At 39.7% G+C, this 18,202-nt stretch overlaps 1 pseudogene; it reads left to right on the plus strand.

Annotated features, from left to right (window-relative positions):
- The first annotated feature begins 10,057 nt into the window (after positions 1-10,057).
- On the plus strand, positions 10,058-11,828 carry LOC143592905 (xyloglucan galactosyltransferase XLT2 pseudogene; annotated as a pseudogene).
- Positions 11,829-18,202: the final 6,374 nt, after the last annotated feature.

An 18,202-nucleotide genomic window follows, 5' to 3' on the forward strand; every position in this document is an offset into this window, starting at 1 on the left:
GGAGGGTGGTCACAAGGAGGAACCCCCTCCCCCTTCTCAGTGACGAGCTCACGGTGTCTGATTTGCAGGTTATCAGAAGAACCATATTTGCCGGATCTAACCCCTCGTGGGAAACATCTATTTAACCCCCAGATTATCCGTAATCTGCCCGGGGTCGATTAATGTTTCTTCATTGGCGCCATCCGTGCATAAAAGCTAGAACTTCATTTCTTTTCAGTTTTTTCAAACTTCTGGAAAGATGGTTAAAGAAACTCCGGTAACCACAACCCCAGCTACTAGGGGGAATACCGGCGACTACACATTTTTACGAACACTACCCCGGTTACCCAAGCCGAGGCATGTGCAGTAAATTTTACGACCACTACCCCGGTTACCCAAGCCAGGGCAAGTGCAGTAAACAACCATCCCCTGGGATTCAGTAATACCCAAGCGGAAGGACAACAGACGAGACTCCCCAGCCAAACACTTGAACAAGTTAAAGCGTGGGCGGAGGCACGTCAGAAGGAATTCCAAGCTGAGTTGGACGAACGCTTGCGTTCCGTCCAACAGGCTGACGAATTTGGAAGCACTCGACAACAGCTCAACATGAGCAGTGAGTGCGAGTCCTCGGACGATGATCGGGAGGAATCCGACACCGACGCAAACCCTCTCCTTAGGGCGAAAGGGAAGCGTAAGGAAACGGACTTCCAAACGAGAAGGAATTTCGGAGAAACCTTCAAACAAAGGAACACGGGGGGAAACCCACGTGACTTCTCCAAAACCTTCAGACCAACTGCTGCAAACGCGGGAACATCCAAGTTTGCAAGGGACATTGCGGAAGCAATCGCCCCGAAAAGTGCCAAGCAGATGCCTAACATCGGCACTTATGATGGTATATCCGACCCAGATGATCACCTGAACAGATTCATAGCGGGGACAACCGTCAGCAACTGGACGGAACCCACGTGGTGTTATATGTTCCAGATGACACTGGTTGGAGCGGCTAGAGCGTGGTTTGACCGTTTACCGGTCCACCACATCTATAATTGAGCGGACTTCCAACACAAGTTCAGCCAACACTTCAGTCAACAGAGGAAATATATTGAAGAACAGTGGACGATCCTCGACTGCGTTAGAGATAAGGATGAACCTTTACTAGACTTCATCACTCGCTTTAACTCGAAAAAGCTGAGTCTGGGCGTTATAAGCGAAGACCTTGTTCGCGTCGCTTTCATCCAGGGCGTCGAATACCCAGAGCTTATCCGCACGTTGACGGGTAAAGATGGCATGCCATCCACATGGGATGCCATCATGACGGCAGCTAAGCGCTTTGCCGAAACAGAGAAGCAACTAGGTGGGAATCTGCCCCAGACTACAAACTTCTACACGCAGAGGACTAGAGAAAACAACTTCCAGACCGCCCGGCAAAACAAAAGGAGGAAGCTAAGCATGTGGCAGTCAAGGGTAAACTTTGACACCTCATCCGGCTCTCGCTCCCTAGTAGGCGGAAGGGGTAATACACACCCATCAAGCCGACACCCCAGGTGGAGGCCGCTCACCAAAAGCGTCACGGAGATATTTGCCACGGAGAAACTCCCATGGCGAAAAGCTCCAACGGTCCGGCAACGACCTGACGCTGATCAGAGCAAATACTGTGACTTCCACGGCACAAAGGGTCACACCACTGAGAAGTGTTCATCCTTGAGGGATATTATTGAAACATTCGTCAAGGAGGGCAAACTTACACACCTGGTGGCATCAATCAGGAATGGAGGGAAGAATGACAACCGATACAAAGGCAACGGACGAAAGCCCGTTGACATCAGCATTCACATGGTTCGTGGTAACATCAGAGGAAGAAAAAGACGGACGACAGAACCATGCGCATGGAAAGAAGCTGAGGTGCGCTTCCCGCGAGTGCCAGGAGGACCCAGCAAAGAAGACCCTATCGTCATCAAAAGCCAGCTGGGGCACCACATCACTTCCCGCACTCTTGTTGACAACGGCGCCTCGTCAACGGTTATGTACAGACAGTTCTTCGACAAGCTAGATGATGAAGACAAGGAACGCCTGGAAACGGTCTACGCCTCGATGGAAGGGTTCGACGGCAACACAAACACCCCTCTGGGTATCCTATCTTTCCCGTCACTCTCACAGACGGAAAACACTCCCGCACAGAGGATGTGGACTTTGTCGTAATGAGGAAGCCACACCACACGTACGACATTCTCTTCGGGAGAGACAGGATGGCAAGATTCAATGCCGTGGTATCTTCAGTCCACGGCATGATGGGATGGCCAACAGCTGAGGGCGTGGCGATGATCACCGGTATTCCCCAGGTATGCATCGCATCTGTCTCATCAACACCCAAACCAAAGAAGGCTAAACCCACCATCACCGAACCAGAAAAATGGGCTTTCAATGGCAAATACCCCGACCAGGCGGTTACCATTGGCCCAACAATCACTGATCCTACGCGAACATTACTCAAACGCTTACTACAGAAAAACGCTGACATCTTCGCATGGAAACCAGCAGACATGACTGGTGTACCTCGAAGTAAAGCAGAGCATAAGCTCAAGTGTGACCCGGCTTTTACGCTGGTCATACAAAAGCGTAGAGTAATGGGGGCGGAACAAGCTAACGCGTGTAGAACCCAAGTCAAGGAACTCCTTGACGCGGGCATCGTACGCGTTAGCAGATATCAAACTTGGGTTGCAAATCCCGTTATGGTACCGAAGTCTAACAAGCAATGGCGCATGTGCATAGATTTCAAAGACTTGAACAAAGCATGCCCCAAAGATTGTTACCCGTTACCCGAAATTGATCTTAAGGTAGATTCGTTAGCACCGTTTCGCCTTAAATGCTTCCTTGAGGCGTATAAAGGGTACCATCAAATCCACATGGCCGTTGACGATCAGGACAAAACCGCATTTCGGACGCCCGATGGCACATTCTGTTATCAAATGATGCAATTCGGACTTAAGAATGCCGGGTCCACATACCAACGCATGATGGACAAAGAGTTTCATGCCCAAATTGGGAGGAACTTGGAAGTATACATGGATGACCTGGTCATCAAAAGCCTTGACCCAGAAGCGATGTTGAAAGACATCGAAGAAACATTCAACACACTCAGAAGGATAAACATGAAGCTCAACCCGAGCAAGTGTTCCTTTGGGATGGAAGAAGGGAAGTTCTTAGGAGTCATTATTACAAAAGATGGCTTCAGAGCGAACCCTGAAAAGGTCGAAGCCATTATCAAAATGGAATCACCTACTACCATCAAGCAAGCTCAGACACTGAACGGACGCCTAGTTGCACTTAACCGCTTCTTGGCAAATCATGCGGATAGGTCGTTCCCATTCGTGTCGACGCTGAGAAACTGTCTAAAGAAAACGCACTTCCGCTGGACACCAGAAGCGGAAGCAGCTTTTCAGGAAATTCGGTCACGCTTGATCGAACTCCCAACGCTCACAGCACCAGAAGCGGGAGAGGAATTAATTCTATACCTCTCCGCCACAGATAGAGAAAACGGGGCCGTCCTGTTAGTCGAGCGAAAAGGCATCCAGATGCCAATCTACTATGTTAGCCGTCTCCTAACAGACGTCGAAACTCGGTACTCTACCGTGGAAAAATTAGTCTTAGCACTTGTACAGGCTTCACGCAGGCTAAGACGATATTTCCAAGGTCACCCAATCACTATTCTCACCAACTTCAAACTTGCAAACGTTTTAGGCAAACCCGAACTTTCGGGACGCCTAGCCAAATGGGCAATAGAATTGGGAGAATACGCGATAAAGTACAAGCCAATGCCAGCCATAAAAGGCCAGGTCTTGGCCGACTTTATTGCCGAAGTCCCCGAATTGCGGGAGAAAGAGTGCCAGGACGAGGCTCAACCCTCTGCAGCACAAGACATCGATGATGTCTGGTGACTTTACACTGATGGAGCGGCCAGCAGCGAGGGCTCAGGCGCAGGGTTAAAACTTACCAACCCAGCCGGCCAAGAATACACTTACGCTATTCGACTAGACTTTCCAAGTACGAATAACGAAGCTGAGTATGAAGCATTCTTGGCCGGGTTGAGGATTGCGCGTAAAATGGGAGTAAAGAACTTGGAAGCCCATGTGGATTCCATGTTAGTAGCCAATCAGATAAACGGGACGTACACGGCCGTGAACGACACAATGGCCCTGTACCTCGCTCAAGCAAAAACCCTCATGCGCGATTTTAATGATTGTAAAGTCATACACGTCAAGCGTAGCGAAAACAAATCTGCGGATGCGTTAAGCAAGCTTGCGTCATTAGCTTTCACCCACTTGGGAAAGGACATCCGCATTGAACTCCTTGGAGCACCATCAGTCCCACACAAGGAAGTCTGTGTCATCCAAACCGGCACAGAAACGCGGATGACACCAATAATAAATTACCTTGCGGCGGGTATACTACCAGAGTCAAAAACACAGGCAAGAAAACTACGCTGTAAAGCACTGAACTATCAACTCATCGATGACATCCTTTACAGACGTAACTTTCTTGGCCCCCTCCTCAGATGCGTTGACGACCAAGATGCCAACTACCTCCTAAGGAAAGTACACGAAGGCATCTGTGGGATACATGCAGGTCCACGCGCAGTTGTAGCTAAGCTAAACAACGCGGGATACTTTTGGCCGGGGATGCATACAGATGCGCTGGCGTACATCAGAAAGTGCAGGTCTTGTCAGCTCTACGCACCCAACACGCATCGCCCGAAGAATGAACTTGTTCCAGTCACCTCTGCATGGCCATTTCAGAAGTGGGCCATCGACGTGACAGGCCCATTTCCCACAGCAGCAGGGAACGTCCAGTTTCTAGTGGTCGCCATCGACTACTTCACCAAGTGGATAGAGGCAAAACCCTTAGCCCAAACGACCGCAAAACATATCAAAAAATTCATTTGGGAATTTATTATTTGTCGTTTCGGGCTTCCACAGAATTTGGTGAGCGATAACGGCACCAACTTTGCTGACAAGAAGCTACAACAGTGGCTTAAAGAACTCCAAATCACCCACACCTTTACCTCGGTGGCGCACCCGCAGGGTAATGGTGAGGTGGAAAGAGCAAATAGGAGCATCGTCGACGGCATAAAGAGAAGACTATTGGAACACAGATCCGGCTGGGTGGACGAAGTTCCACACATACTTTGGGCACACAGAACGATGAAAAAGGCAAGTACGGGAGAAACCCTGTTCAGCCTCACTTATGGCACTGAAGCCATGGTCCCGGTCGAAATTGGTCTACCCTCACCAAGGGTCATGATTCAACCAGAGGACAATGATGCGGAAAGACGGTTAGACCTTATGCTAACCGAGGAACGCAGAAACTTAGCCGCAGCTTGTGAAGAGAACTACAAACGACAAATGCAAAAGTACTACAACACGCGGGTAAAACTCTGCAACTTCAATGTAGGAGACTACATATTGCGTAACAACGAGGCTTCGAACCAAGAGCGCCTAGGAAAGCTGACCCCTGTCTGGGAAGGTCCATACGTTATCAAAGAAGTACTGGGAAAGGGCGCATACCGGCTCGAAAGGCTCGATGGCACTCACGTCCCACGAACATGGAACGGAGCTCAATTACGCAAATGTTACATGTAGATCAATTCCAAATTTGTAAAGAAAAGGCCGAGAGCCACTTCTAATGGAAATGATTCTCCTTAGAACATCGACGCTGATGATTTTACATTTATACTTTTAACTTTCCACACGGATATGCCGGTCTTCACCGCATACATAAGTGTGAAAGAAAGCCGTTGCGTGGGGAAGGCGGTAAAACCCGCATAAACCCAAAAAAAAAACGGCAAACCTTCACGCAGGTCAGTCATAAGTAAACTTTGGTCATCCCACTAAATAAAAGTGCCGGTCCTAACCGCACAAATCATGAGAGGAAACCGAACCTATTGATAACCGCGCGTCGAACGGTTAACTTATCCAAAACACTGGGAAAATTGCTAAAATAAACTAAAATATGCATGCGCAAGTCATGTAACGTTTATAACGCAAGTCCCAAAGATTCAAAAGTAAGCGGGAAAATACCCCTTACCTTGGCAACCAAGTAACTATAAGACGGGTGCGAGTACAGTGTTAAGGCAAAACCCTTCACATACTTAGCACCTGCAGGGAATTGAAGGCAAAAATACCCCTTACCTTGGCAACCAAGTAACTATAAGACGGGTGCGAGTACAGTGTTAAGGCAAAACCCTTCACATACTTAGCACCTGCAGGGAATTGACGCCAGGAATACCTTGGAAGTAAAGTAACTATAAGACGAGTGCGGGTACAGTGTCAAGGCAAAACCCTTCACATACCTAGCACTCCGCAGGGAAATGAAACCAAGAAGGATCTTCTGGGCCATGCTTGCGGAAACGGGAATAACATCCCCGCATAGCAGGAACGTCGAGAACTAGATTGTTTGAAGCTTCAAGATGGAATTGGTGGTTTTAACATAATTGATCACTATGTTCAAAACTACCAAAACCTCATGGAGAATCCACACAACTAGGACTCAACGCTCCTGACTTGCGAGGAGGTTACAGACCTACCCGCATCATACCCAAAGATCAAGCAGGAAAGTCGGGAATTTCTGCAAGTGACATTAGGACTTCCGCGGGAAAAATCCCCATGGAAAACCTTAAAACTAAAACCTTTTCAAAAACCCTTTGCTTAAGTCCAAAAGTTCACCTCACTTTATTAAACATTCATGAGAAGAACATTGGACTGGGGGGACTTGAAGAGGTAGGTCCCAGCAGAGCCCAGTTGGACCCGTAAGACTCACCTCAAAGAGACGTCTGCGCAGTTGGACCCGCAGACTCACCTCAAAGAGGGACGTCTGCGCAAAGACCAAACTCGCAAGACTCACCTCAAAGAGAGAAGTCTGCGCAGAAACCAACTGGATCGGCAGGACCCACCATGCTCAGAGACGTGACGTCCTTACGCGCAGTACGCTAGCTGTTCCCGCAGGAAACGCCTCCCAATGGTTTCCAAGTACTCCGCCTGTTCCCGCAGTTACGGATACCAGCCATCAGAGAAGGCTACCCGCGCAGCAAGGCTACACGCACAAGGCTTAACACTCATAATAATTCAGTAGTCACCTGAAGGAATGAGCAAAGCCGGGAACAATCCCGCACAAAGGCGGGAGGGGGAATACTCCCGCCCAAATAAGCCAGTCCGATACTGGAGGATCTTTTGAACTGTACCTGACGAGGTATGGGCAAAAGATCTGACCAGTGATACGACAGCTCATTGACAACAGTATGGCGAGCAGCATGCTCTTGTACTATATGTCACTATTAGCCGCTGCCTACTCACCAACTCCTGTCATACCACGTGCATAGCCGGCAGTTGGTGGAAAAGGAATAGTACACAGCAGGCCTGGTCACTGTCAGCCGCTGCCTACCCACCAACTAACAGCATGGCACGTGCGTAGGCCACAGTTGGTAGAACAGGAATACTATTCAGCCGGCTATACCTTCTTGGAAACCTACCTTCGGCTATAAATACCCCAAATGGTATGATCATCTCATCTTATCATATACTATCTTGTATCTTACATATTATACCTGATATCTGCTCTAGCAATCTCTTTATATATACTTATATTCAAGAGCAATCTAGTCTGATTCTCACGCCGGAGGGTGGTCACAAGGAGGAACCCCCCCCCCCTTCTCAGTGACGAGCTCACGGTGTCTGATTTGCAGGTTATCAGAAGAACCATCTTTGCCGGATCTAACCCCTCGTGGGAAACATCTATTTAACCCCCAGATTATCCGTAATCTGCCCGGGGTCGATTAGTGTTTCTTCACCCCAGCACCCTAATTCTAAACGTTGCAGATGCCATATTCTAATGCTAATTCGCTTTATACTTAATCTTAATCACTGTTTTTCTAAAAGTTACCGATGAATCTCATTTAACAAATGAAAATTGAACCGAATAACATTTATTAAATAAAATCGAAATTATTCTTAGCTGGATACTCACGTCACAAATATATAATCTCTAATCTTTTACGTTTAAATAACATGACCCTCATTGCAAAAGGTAAAAAGGGCTAAAAACCCTCAATTTTTTTGGTTATTTTTAGTAACTAATAACATTAGTAACCATACGTCCATACCACTACCATATACCTTTAGCACATTAAAAGTTAACACGCTACTCAATACCAGCCTCTGTTGTTTAATTACTGTCGTTTTCCTTCTAAGTTATATTTTGTAACCCAATACTGTTTTCGTAGCGGAGAAAGTTGAAATTGTTAAGTGAAGGATATTTTATTAATATGGTATTCTTGATTTTCTACTTTGATCGTAAAGAATAACAGAAATATATAGACTTTACTATGCAAATTATATTATTATGGTAAGAATTGAACGATCAATTGGCTGCTAAAATTAGTCTTTTCATAACTCTGATTAAGTGTGATTGCGTGAACATAACAACTTTATTATAAACCATAAACATATATAACAAGCCATGAGTTATTTTCTTCTTTTGTTTTAAAGGCAAATTTGATGTACTTATTAGGATTCAATTAGAATCTTTTGGTGTTGAATTATAGACTTTGTTTTTGTCAGCTGGTCACTAATGTCAAGGTAACACATTAAGTCATGAGTTTAATACTTTGATTAAAATGTTCAACTTCAAATAAATGGATTCTAAAATTTGTGAGTGAGAATGTTGTAGTTATTAAATAAGCTAGTATTATGGTCGTATTCCAAACGACAAAACAGTGATTTAAATCCAGGTGTTTAAACTTACAACTAATAAGCATCAAGTTATTTGGAGCATCCTTTCGAGGTAAGTTTTACATCAATCGACTCGTATCCTCATTTCGATCAAAAACCCTCATCAGTTTAAAATTTAGATAAAACTTAACGACGTTAAATTTTTTAACGAAGGTCTAATGAAAACAATAAGTTTTATACAGATAGTTCATGTGATTTATCTATTTTATTTTTTACTCTTATCAAATATTACATCAATGATCATCACTGTTCACATTAAAGTAGAACGAATGGTTGTTTTTAGTAAGCTAAACATAAATTAACGTACGCCTTCTTCAGAAACCATTCATTTTTGCCATTTTTGATGACAGTATACAACTATACAACATCCATATAATTTAATCAACTTTAAAAAGTAAGATAAGGTATCAAATGTTTTTATATCACCATAGATTTGTCACCTTGTAGAAGATGGAGCTTAATATGTAATTATATAAAATAAAATTCATGATTAACGTGCTCAACTTAAAAAAACAAAACCGTGTTAGTTAGTTATTATCATTAATCTTTCGTATTAAATGGATTTTACATTACATATTTATACGAACATAAATCTTAACATTCAAGAATTTCAAAAATAATTCACTCTAACCGTCAGTGAACAGTGAAGACCGTGTGTTTAAATCCTAGTGATGGACAACATCTATTTAAATGTGTAATTAACTTTTAAAAGTAAGTTAATGTATAGATTTATCATTTTGTAAAAGACGGAGGTAATTGTATAACAACTAAAAAACAAAAACATAAATTGCTATTTTACCCCTCCGATTAATGTCTCATAACCATATCGGCTGAAAATGAAATTTTTAGCTATATTGTTATTCTGTGAGCGATATGACTCGTAAGACTTTAAATGGTAAGTTTCCTTATTTATATTGTTTCCTTTTATTTTATTATTTTTTTTATCACTTTTATTTATAAATTTAACTAAAATTTTATTAATTAGTTAACCAACTTATTAATTTTTTATAAAATTCTATAGCTTTGTTTTACTTTATTCTTGAATGAAAAATTTCTATCACTTAGGAAGACCTTCAAACCTTTGATATTTTACGAGCTTTGAATTTTGTTAATGGACCACCAATCCAATTAATAAAAAAATCTATAGTTTCACTTAACTTATTTATTTTCACGTATTTAAATAAATTATATATTTCTTCACTTTTAATTTATAAATCGCTTGAAACTTTTATTAACTAATTAAACATGTTATTTACATTTTAAAAAAGACATACTTTTACACTTCTAATAATTTATTTATTTTGCTCATAAAAAAACAAACTTATTCGTATACGTGTTCAACTTTAAGAAAAACAAAACAAAACTGTACCCTATATCTTCTCAACAAATCATTACGAAACTTTCCCATTCTCTCAAAACCCTCACCCCCACCACCACCACCACCACCACTCACCGCCGTCATCCCCTAAACCCATCCCATCTATACATCCCACATGAAACCATCCAGGCTCATCAATATCATGCTTTCTCTTTCCCCTAAACCAGAATTAGACCGCAGCAAACATTCACTCAAACGCTATCTCCCTCGTACATCCATCATCTTCTCCGTCTTCTTCCTCCAGATCTTCCTCTTATTAATCGCCCGAAACTACCGCAAATCCACCGTCCTCACCACCCTCCCTCAACCACCCGTTATTTCCACCGACACCGACTGCCCGTCCGGCAAGGTATACGTCTACAACCTCCCGCCATATTTCAACACAGAGTTATTAGAAAACTGCCATGAATTAAACCCATGGGGCTCTCGCTGCGACACGTATTCAAACCGCGGCCTTGGCCAACCTGCTACACTCGCTGGAGTTGTCCCAGCGAGTCTAGCCGGCGCGTGGTTTTGGACCGATCAGTTTGCATCCGAAATTATTTATCATAATCGGATGCTGAACTATCGATGTAGAACGCTGGATGCGGATACCGCTTCAGCGTTCTACATCCCATTCTACGCCGGACTGGCAGTAGGTAAATATTTATGGAGTAATAATTACACGGCTGAGGACCGTGATCTACATTGTCGTACGATGTTAAAGTGGGTACATGATCAACCGTACTGGAATAAATCGAACGGTTGGGATCATTTCCTTACCATGGGCCGCATCTCATGGGATTTTCGTCGGTCGAAACCCGAAGATTGGGGCTCCGGGTGTATGTATTTACCCGGTATGAGAAACATAACTCGTCTTTTAATCGAACGAAACTCGTGGGACTATTTCGATGTAGGGGTACCCTATTCTACAGGGTTTCACCCCACATTGAAATCAGATGTCACCACGTGGCAGGACTTTGTTCGTACACGTACACGCAAAACATTGTTTTGTTTTGCGGGCGCGACACGTGGCCTTATTAAGAATGATTTTCGAGGGATTTTATTAAACCAATGTTACAACTCGTCGGGTTCGTGTCGGGTAGTGGACTGTGGCGGGTCGAAATGCTCGAATGGGACGTCGTTGATACTTGAGTCGTTTCTCGGGTCGGATTTTTGTCTACAACCTCGAGGTGATAGTTTCACTAGAAGGTCGATTTTCGATTGCATGATTGCGGGTTCGATTCCGGTTTTTTTCTGGAACCGAACCGCTTATTCGCAGTACGAATGGTTCTTGCCGGGTCAACCTGAAAGTTATTCGGTTTTTATTGATAAAAAGGAGGTTTTAAATGGGAAATCAATAAAACAAGTTCTTGAGAAATTTGGGGCAAATGAGGTTAGGAAAATGAGGGAAAAAGTGATAGAATATATTCCAAGAATTGTGTATGCAAAGCCACATGAAGGTATTGAAGGTGTGAAAGATGCATTTGATGTGGCTATTGAGGGAGTTTTGAATAGAATCAAGGAACAAGAGCAAGAAGGGTTCAAATGGTAATTATTTTTGGTGAAAATTTGATACATAATTTATTTATTTTGTAATGATTGTGAAACATTTCTTGTGGGTGTGATCATGATCATTCATGTTCATGTTGAGGGGATAGTTAAATTAGTTTATAGTTTATACAAGATTTGAGTGTTGGTGATGTAAAATGTGTACAATTAGATAGCGCATTGAGAGTAGTGGACCCTGCTACATAAAGATGCATGTGTTCTATTTTGTTTTATTTACAATTTATACAATTTTTTTATTTCGAATGTTGTTAAATTGAGAATAAATGCAATGTATATACCATATATTTTCTTTAATCCTAAAATTATTATTTGTAAGTATTGTTGAATTTTGAATTTTAATTCATTTTAAAGAGTTTACATTCATATAAATGTGAATGGGTAATTTTTTTTCCTTAGTCTAAAGTAAACTAATGAATGATGAACCATGTAAGTGGCCCTACTTATGGTAATACAAAGCACCATTAAATAGTTTTAGTAATTATAGGGTCCCATAATGTTATCATTTCGGAACTCCTACTTTTGTTTTCAAAAGTTAATGTGAAATATATTGGTTTACTGATTTTATTTCATAATTGGTTTGGTGGCAATGGTGCTATTCATTTATCCTTTTGGTTATTCACATACCCTCTTAATACACACACTATCTATATATACACCCTATAAAGGGTGTATGAATAACACATCCCTTATAAATGCAAAGTAAAGGTGATATTTTGTTTTTCGTGAGAAAAAATTATGATGATCCCTTGAAATTAAAAACAAATTGTGCAATATATTTTTTCTCATGAAGTTTGTTCTACCATTGCGGTATTAGAGAGTATATTTATCATAATATTATTCATAATTAAAAGATATGTAATTCCATATTTATATTTATAAATATGGTTAGTACGAGAGATCAAATTTTTTGAATGATATCAAATCAACTTATGTGACATCAGGGTATTTGAGAATATATTTATCACTATATTATTCATAATTAAAAGATATGTGACATCAGGGTATTTGATCTCTCGTACTAACCAATATTTGATCATTTTATCCATGAAGCACGTATGCCCACATATTTTTTTAAAAGGCCGAATATATTAAAACAAAACCAAAAACTCCTAACAAGTAGCTAAGAGCCCAGGACGTACAAAAGGAAAACAAAAAACAAGAAACATACAAAAGGACGGATATCTAGTTTAAGATTCCTTCCAATCAAACATGCTTAACTATAGAGTTTTCATTCCAAAATTAATATGTCCAAATCCAAAATGTGATGGTGCTATTGAGGCTGGGCATTTTTTTATAAACTCAAGATCTCTTCTGTTTACAAAATACTTGTGATTTATTTAAGAAATGAGAATGATTATTTACAAATAAGATTACCTAGTATATGCAAAACCAATTTATAATTTAAACTGATATCAAATTAAATCTTTTATAATGAATTAGTAGTTTCTTTGAAATATATTTTATTTACACGTTACATTTTGTGTTTTGTTTTTGGATTTGGTTGTTGTTGTGTTATTGGTTATTCGTGGCGATGGAAGGGCGAGGCCCTGACCGTAAATATGAAGAAAGACTGGAAAGCTGTGAATTAGTGGTAACCAAGTAATATTCTGCACCAATCTCGGTCTATGTGACACGTGAAGGACACATGCTCTTATTTCATGGCCAAAACTATTAAAAGATTATGAAAATATTAATGATGTGTATGTGTATGTGTATGTGTATGCGTGTGTTTTTAAAAGCATTATTTATTTATCTATCAACTTTTTATGTATCTTACCTATTGTATTAGATATATCAAATGAATCATGTATGCATGTTCATTGTCGCAGCTCTTGTGGTGTGGTGTGGTGTGGTGTTAAAAAAATGCAATTCGAAAAAAAAAACACATTCATGTTCATTTGAAAATTAGCTTTGGGTTTTACAAGATTAAAATTTTATACTTAATTTGACACAAAATTTAATTGAATGTCTTGCATTGATTTTGTTTCATGCAATCGTGCGTCTGTTTTGTCTAGGGCTGTTCAAAAAGTTCGAGGCTCGGGCTCGTGGCTCACTCAATAAAAGCTCGAATAAAAATACCTTAAAGAAGTTGATCTGAAACATCCTGAGCTGAGTTGGCACATTTTTGTAACCGAGCCAAAACCGACCTAGGCTCGGCTCGATTATGGCTCGGCTCGTTGGCTCGATCTTAATTTCTTTTAACTTCAAAATCGAGCTAGAGTCTTAGTTGAGTTGCCCCGTTTAGTTTCGAGCCCGAGCTCGAAACCAACCTGGCTCGACTCGTGAACAACCCTAGTTTTGTCCCCTCTCTATGTATTATTATACCTTTTTTTAAACAAAATACTTTTATAAATAACCGCCAAACACCGAACCAACTCCCTTAACAAGACCACAACCCCGGGAGAGCCACCAACCAACCAACAAAATTACATAAAAATAAAATTACACTAAAATTCAACAATTTTTATTATATTATTTATAGATAAGAAATATATTTACCCAATTATTTATTATGTAAGTGTATATGTTAGTTTTGAATATAACAAAATAACCATGATTACAATTTATGAATTTGCTTTTAGGCTAAGCATTAAACCATTCCACCTTTTTGGAACAAAAATTGACATACACATTTAGTTTGGGGTGCGTATTTCATGCCAAGCTTTAGAATTTATTTCGTCACAATTTTTAAACCATACTGAACAGTTTAATATACAGCTTAACAAGAAAATGGTTGAAAATGACCTACTAAAAACAAGGAATTTGAGTTGTATAACTTCTTTTATCTTTCTTGGAAATTTAATGATCTTATGATGAACTATGCACATGATTGGGTTTTGCATAACAATGCAGTGATGAACAATAGACATTCTTAACCATTTTTATTTATTTATTTATTTGTGTTTTATGTAATTTTTATAGTCTCATTAGCCATTTACCTTTATTTGTGTAGTTGAGCTTGTTTTTTTTTTGTTTTTTTTTATGTTATATAAAATATTGATATTTGTTTCACTCATCAAATCGAGTGGCCCATCAATTCTTCTCCCAGTCCAGTCCCAAGTCCCAAGTGCATGTAAACTTTCTCATGATCGTTAGGCCCATAATTAAGCAACCATGGACTTAGTTATCCTGTTACAAAAGAACCTACTGAATTTGTTAGTTTCAAGTCCATCTAAATTCCATAAATGGCTCATTGAAAAATTACCACAATACTTATTTCCAAAAGATATCATCTCATAGATAATCTTTAGCATAATTATATTTAATAGAGCTGCTAGACTTTTAAAATTACCATTATTTAAATATATAAATTCATTTACATAAAAATATACATTGTACGTTTGAATCAAATATAAATAGTCTTAAACCTACTAAACATGCGAAGTGAATGAAACCATAAAAAAGTCTTGCAACTTAAGAAAGACAACAAACTTTACTCCAAAAAACTTCTTTTACACGTTTGTTGTGAAAATGTATGATGAGGAGAGAGGAGGAGAAATCCTTAACCTGTTTGTGAAGGATTGTTTGAGGACGAGAAGAGAGAGCCAGATCCGTGAAGATGAACAAACTGACATAAAGGGCTACTAGTAGCACAATATATAATTTGTGAGTTTTATGGCTCATTAACAATTATAACAAGTCATTAATTGATAACAAGTTAATTAGCATGATTAAACATAACCAGTTCATTGTTTAACATGATTATACATAACCAATTCAGTGGACAATGTACATGATATGTTTAACATGGTTAATATATATATATATATATATATATATATATATATATATATAGGGGACGGTTCATGCGAGAAGTAATGTTATAGAGAAAAGTGCGAGAAGTGAATCTCAACCGTTTTATAAACAAATCAATGGTTCACAATAGAAGATGGCATTTTTTTGTAAATTTGTTGAACTTTTATGCAGGAGATTTATGACTAAAAGGGTAAAAAAAGACCATTTTGTGTAGCATAAAATAAGTAACGTCTGCAACATCCTTCTTTCACTCTGAATCTGCTCCACAATAATCGCCGCACGAAATCTTTTTTCCCGTGAAATTGATACACGAAATCGAGTAGTTAAAGATGATTGATTCCGTTTGGGTGATTATAAGAAGTAATCGATCATTGTTGATATGTACAAACTAGGGTTTAAAGTTTAATTGTGTTCCTGATATGCTACAGTGACCGAAATCCTACACAAGAAATTGAAGGTATGTTGGGTAAATTGTGGTTATTTTTCAATCATAGTATCTTATAAGGTAAATAATGCATACTGGTAGAAGTAATTAATCTGTAGTTCAGCAAAGTGCCCTACACCACATAATTTGTTGACTTTGTGTATTTCATAGCAATAGTTAACTTTTGATAAAATATTTAGTGAAAGCACTCTTGAAACTTAGTTATTGTGTTGTTTTACAAATGTTGAATATGTGTTATTGTGTTGGGTAGTAAGTACTACATGTTGTGGATTCTATATCACTGAAGAACATGAATGTGGTGTAAATTAACATGTTGAGGTTGCAGTATTATTTGGAGGTGATGTTTATTTTTATTTATGTTTAAAAGTACGTATTGTTGTATAGTGTAATTAGTGTTAAGTCATGGTTAGACAAAGGGTACACATCATGTTTGATTGTGTGTTATTAAAAATTAATTGTGATTTATATTTGCTGGTCAAAGTCGCAAATGCTTTCTTTTACAATTTAGGCTAACAATATGTAACCGTATAGAATCCACTGTTTCACTCCCAAGTTGCTCATCACTCCTAGCATGAAATCGAACCTACATCTGAAATTGATAAACAAAATCGACAAATATAACTAGACTTATTCTATTTGCTTGTGTATAAGAAGCAATCATCCCTCGTTGCTGTTAATCGGGGTGTTTTGAAGCCTAATTGGGTTTTTTTCTCCTTCGGTGGCAGAACCCTATGCAAGAATTATAAGTATGTAGGTTAATTTGTGGTGCTTATTTCAATCAAAGTAAAATATAAACTAAAGGATGCATGCAATCCAATTTTTTAAGTCGTACTTCATTAGAATTCCCTACACCTAATTATTTTGTTATTTTGGCTTTTTTTCAATGGAGAGTTAATTTTGTTAAAATATGAAGTGTAAAATATTCCTGACATTAGGTAAATCTGTTTCTTTTAGAGAGATTGAATACATGTAATTGTGTTATGTAGTTAGTAAGTAATATATGTTGTGGATGTTTTATATTTGATTTTGCAGAACATGCTTGTTGTGTAAAGTTAGTATTTTATCCATCAGTATTCATGGGAGGTCAAGTCTATGTTTGTTATAATAATTTATACATCTCCTTGTATGGTGTAATCAGTATTAACAGATGGTTAGATCAAATATATAAATCTTGTTTGATCGTGTAGATACTAATAATTGAGTATTATGCATGGTGTATTTTTTTATGAACAGTTATACAAAATATCATTAGTACAAACATGCCACTTTATCCTTACGGTGTCATTTTTTATTTCTTATAAATGGGATTACATTGATAAGTTATTTATGCTTACACCAAGCATCTAATTAATAACCATGATTTATATTTGCAGGTCAGACCCGTAAATCCATTCTTTGACAATATCCAGTAGTAAGTTGATTATTATGTTGACTCTTTGTGTTTGTTAAATACAACATATTTTACATAACCAAATTTTGGGCATATATATAATATTCTGTTTTATTTGTCTTAGACAAGAAGTCAGAAGGGAAAGGATTGTGAAAAATGAAGAACATTCACAGTTAAGAGAAGAAACCTAGAGGTAATTGTGACATCTGCCCAATCCGACCCGACCCAGGTACCCGTTTCCCTTATCCGATCTCTTTCTTTTATGATTTAATATTTATTTATACTTATATTTTACTTTTAATAATAATATATATTTACCATCCCGCCTCTCTCTCTTTCTTTCCGCCGTCCCGTCCCTCTCCTTCTCTCTTTCCGCCTTCTTTTCCCTCTTGTCGCCGTCCCGCCCTTACGCCTTGTTTCCCTCTTTTTCTTCTTTGCTTGTCCTTTGTTCCTTCCCGCCTAAGGTTGTCTGCGCAGCTCCACGCGCCAGACTCCTTACATGGAAGCCTGCGTGAAGACATCTTGTTCCTGCGATGCGTGAAGAGAACTCTTCTCGCAGCGCGCTAAGAATGCATGTTCTTCCCGCAATGCGCTAAGAATGTATGTTCTTCCCGCGATGCGCTTAGAATTCTAGTTCTTCACGCAGCACGCTAAGGATGTGATTCTTCCCGCAGTGGGCTAAGGATTGTTGTGCCAGCCTTCGCGCTCGCGCACTCAGCCTTCTCGCGCTTGACCCTTTAGTCTAGTCCTGTTTTATTCTAGCCGTTTGCTTTTGTAATGTCTTTTCTTCTGAGCTGTTGACCTAACCTATCTAATGTCTGAATAGTTACTTTCGGCGCAGCATGCGTACCAACCCCATTGGTTGGTAGAAAAAGTGACTGACATTATCTTTTGAGATCTGCTTTTGCCATGCTTGACCAGTA

The sequence above is a fragment of the Bidens hawaiensis genome, unplaced genomic scaffold (genome assembly GCF_021521415.1).
Source record: "Bidens hawaiensis isolate Kalapana, Puna unplaced genomic scaffold, B.hawaiensis_p1.1 tig00041358_1, whole genome shotgun sequence".
In the NCBI taxonomy this organism is placed as follows: Eukaryota; Viridiplantae; Streptophyta; class Magnoliopsida; order Asterales; family Asteraceae; genus Bidens; species Bidens hawaiensis.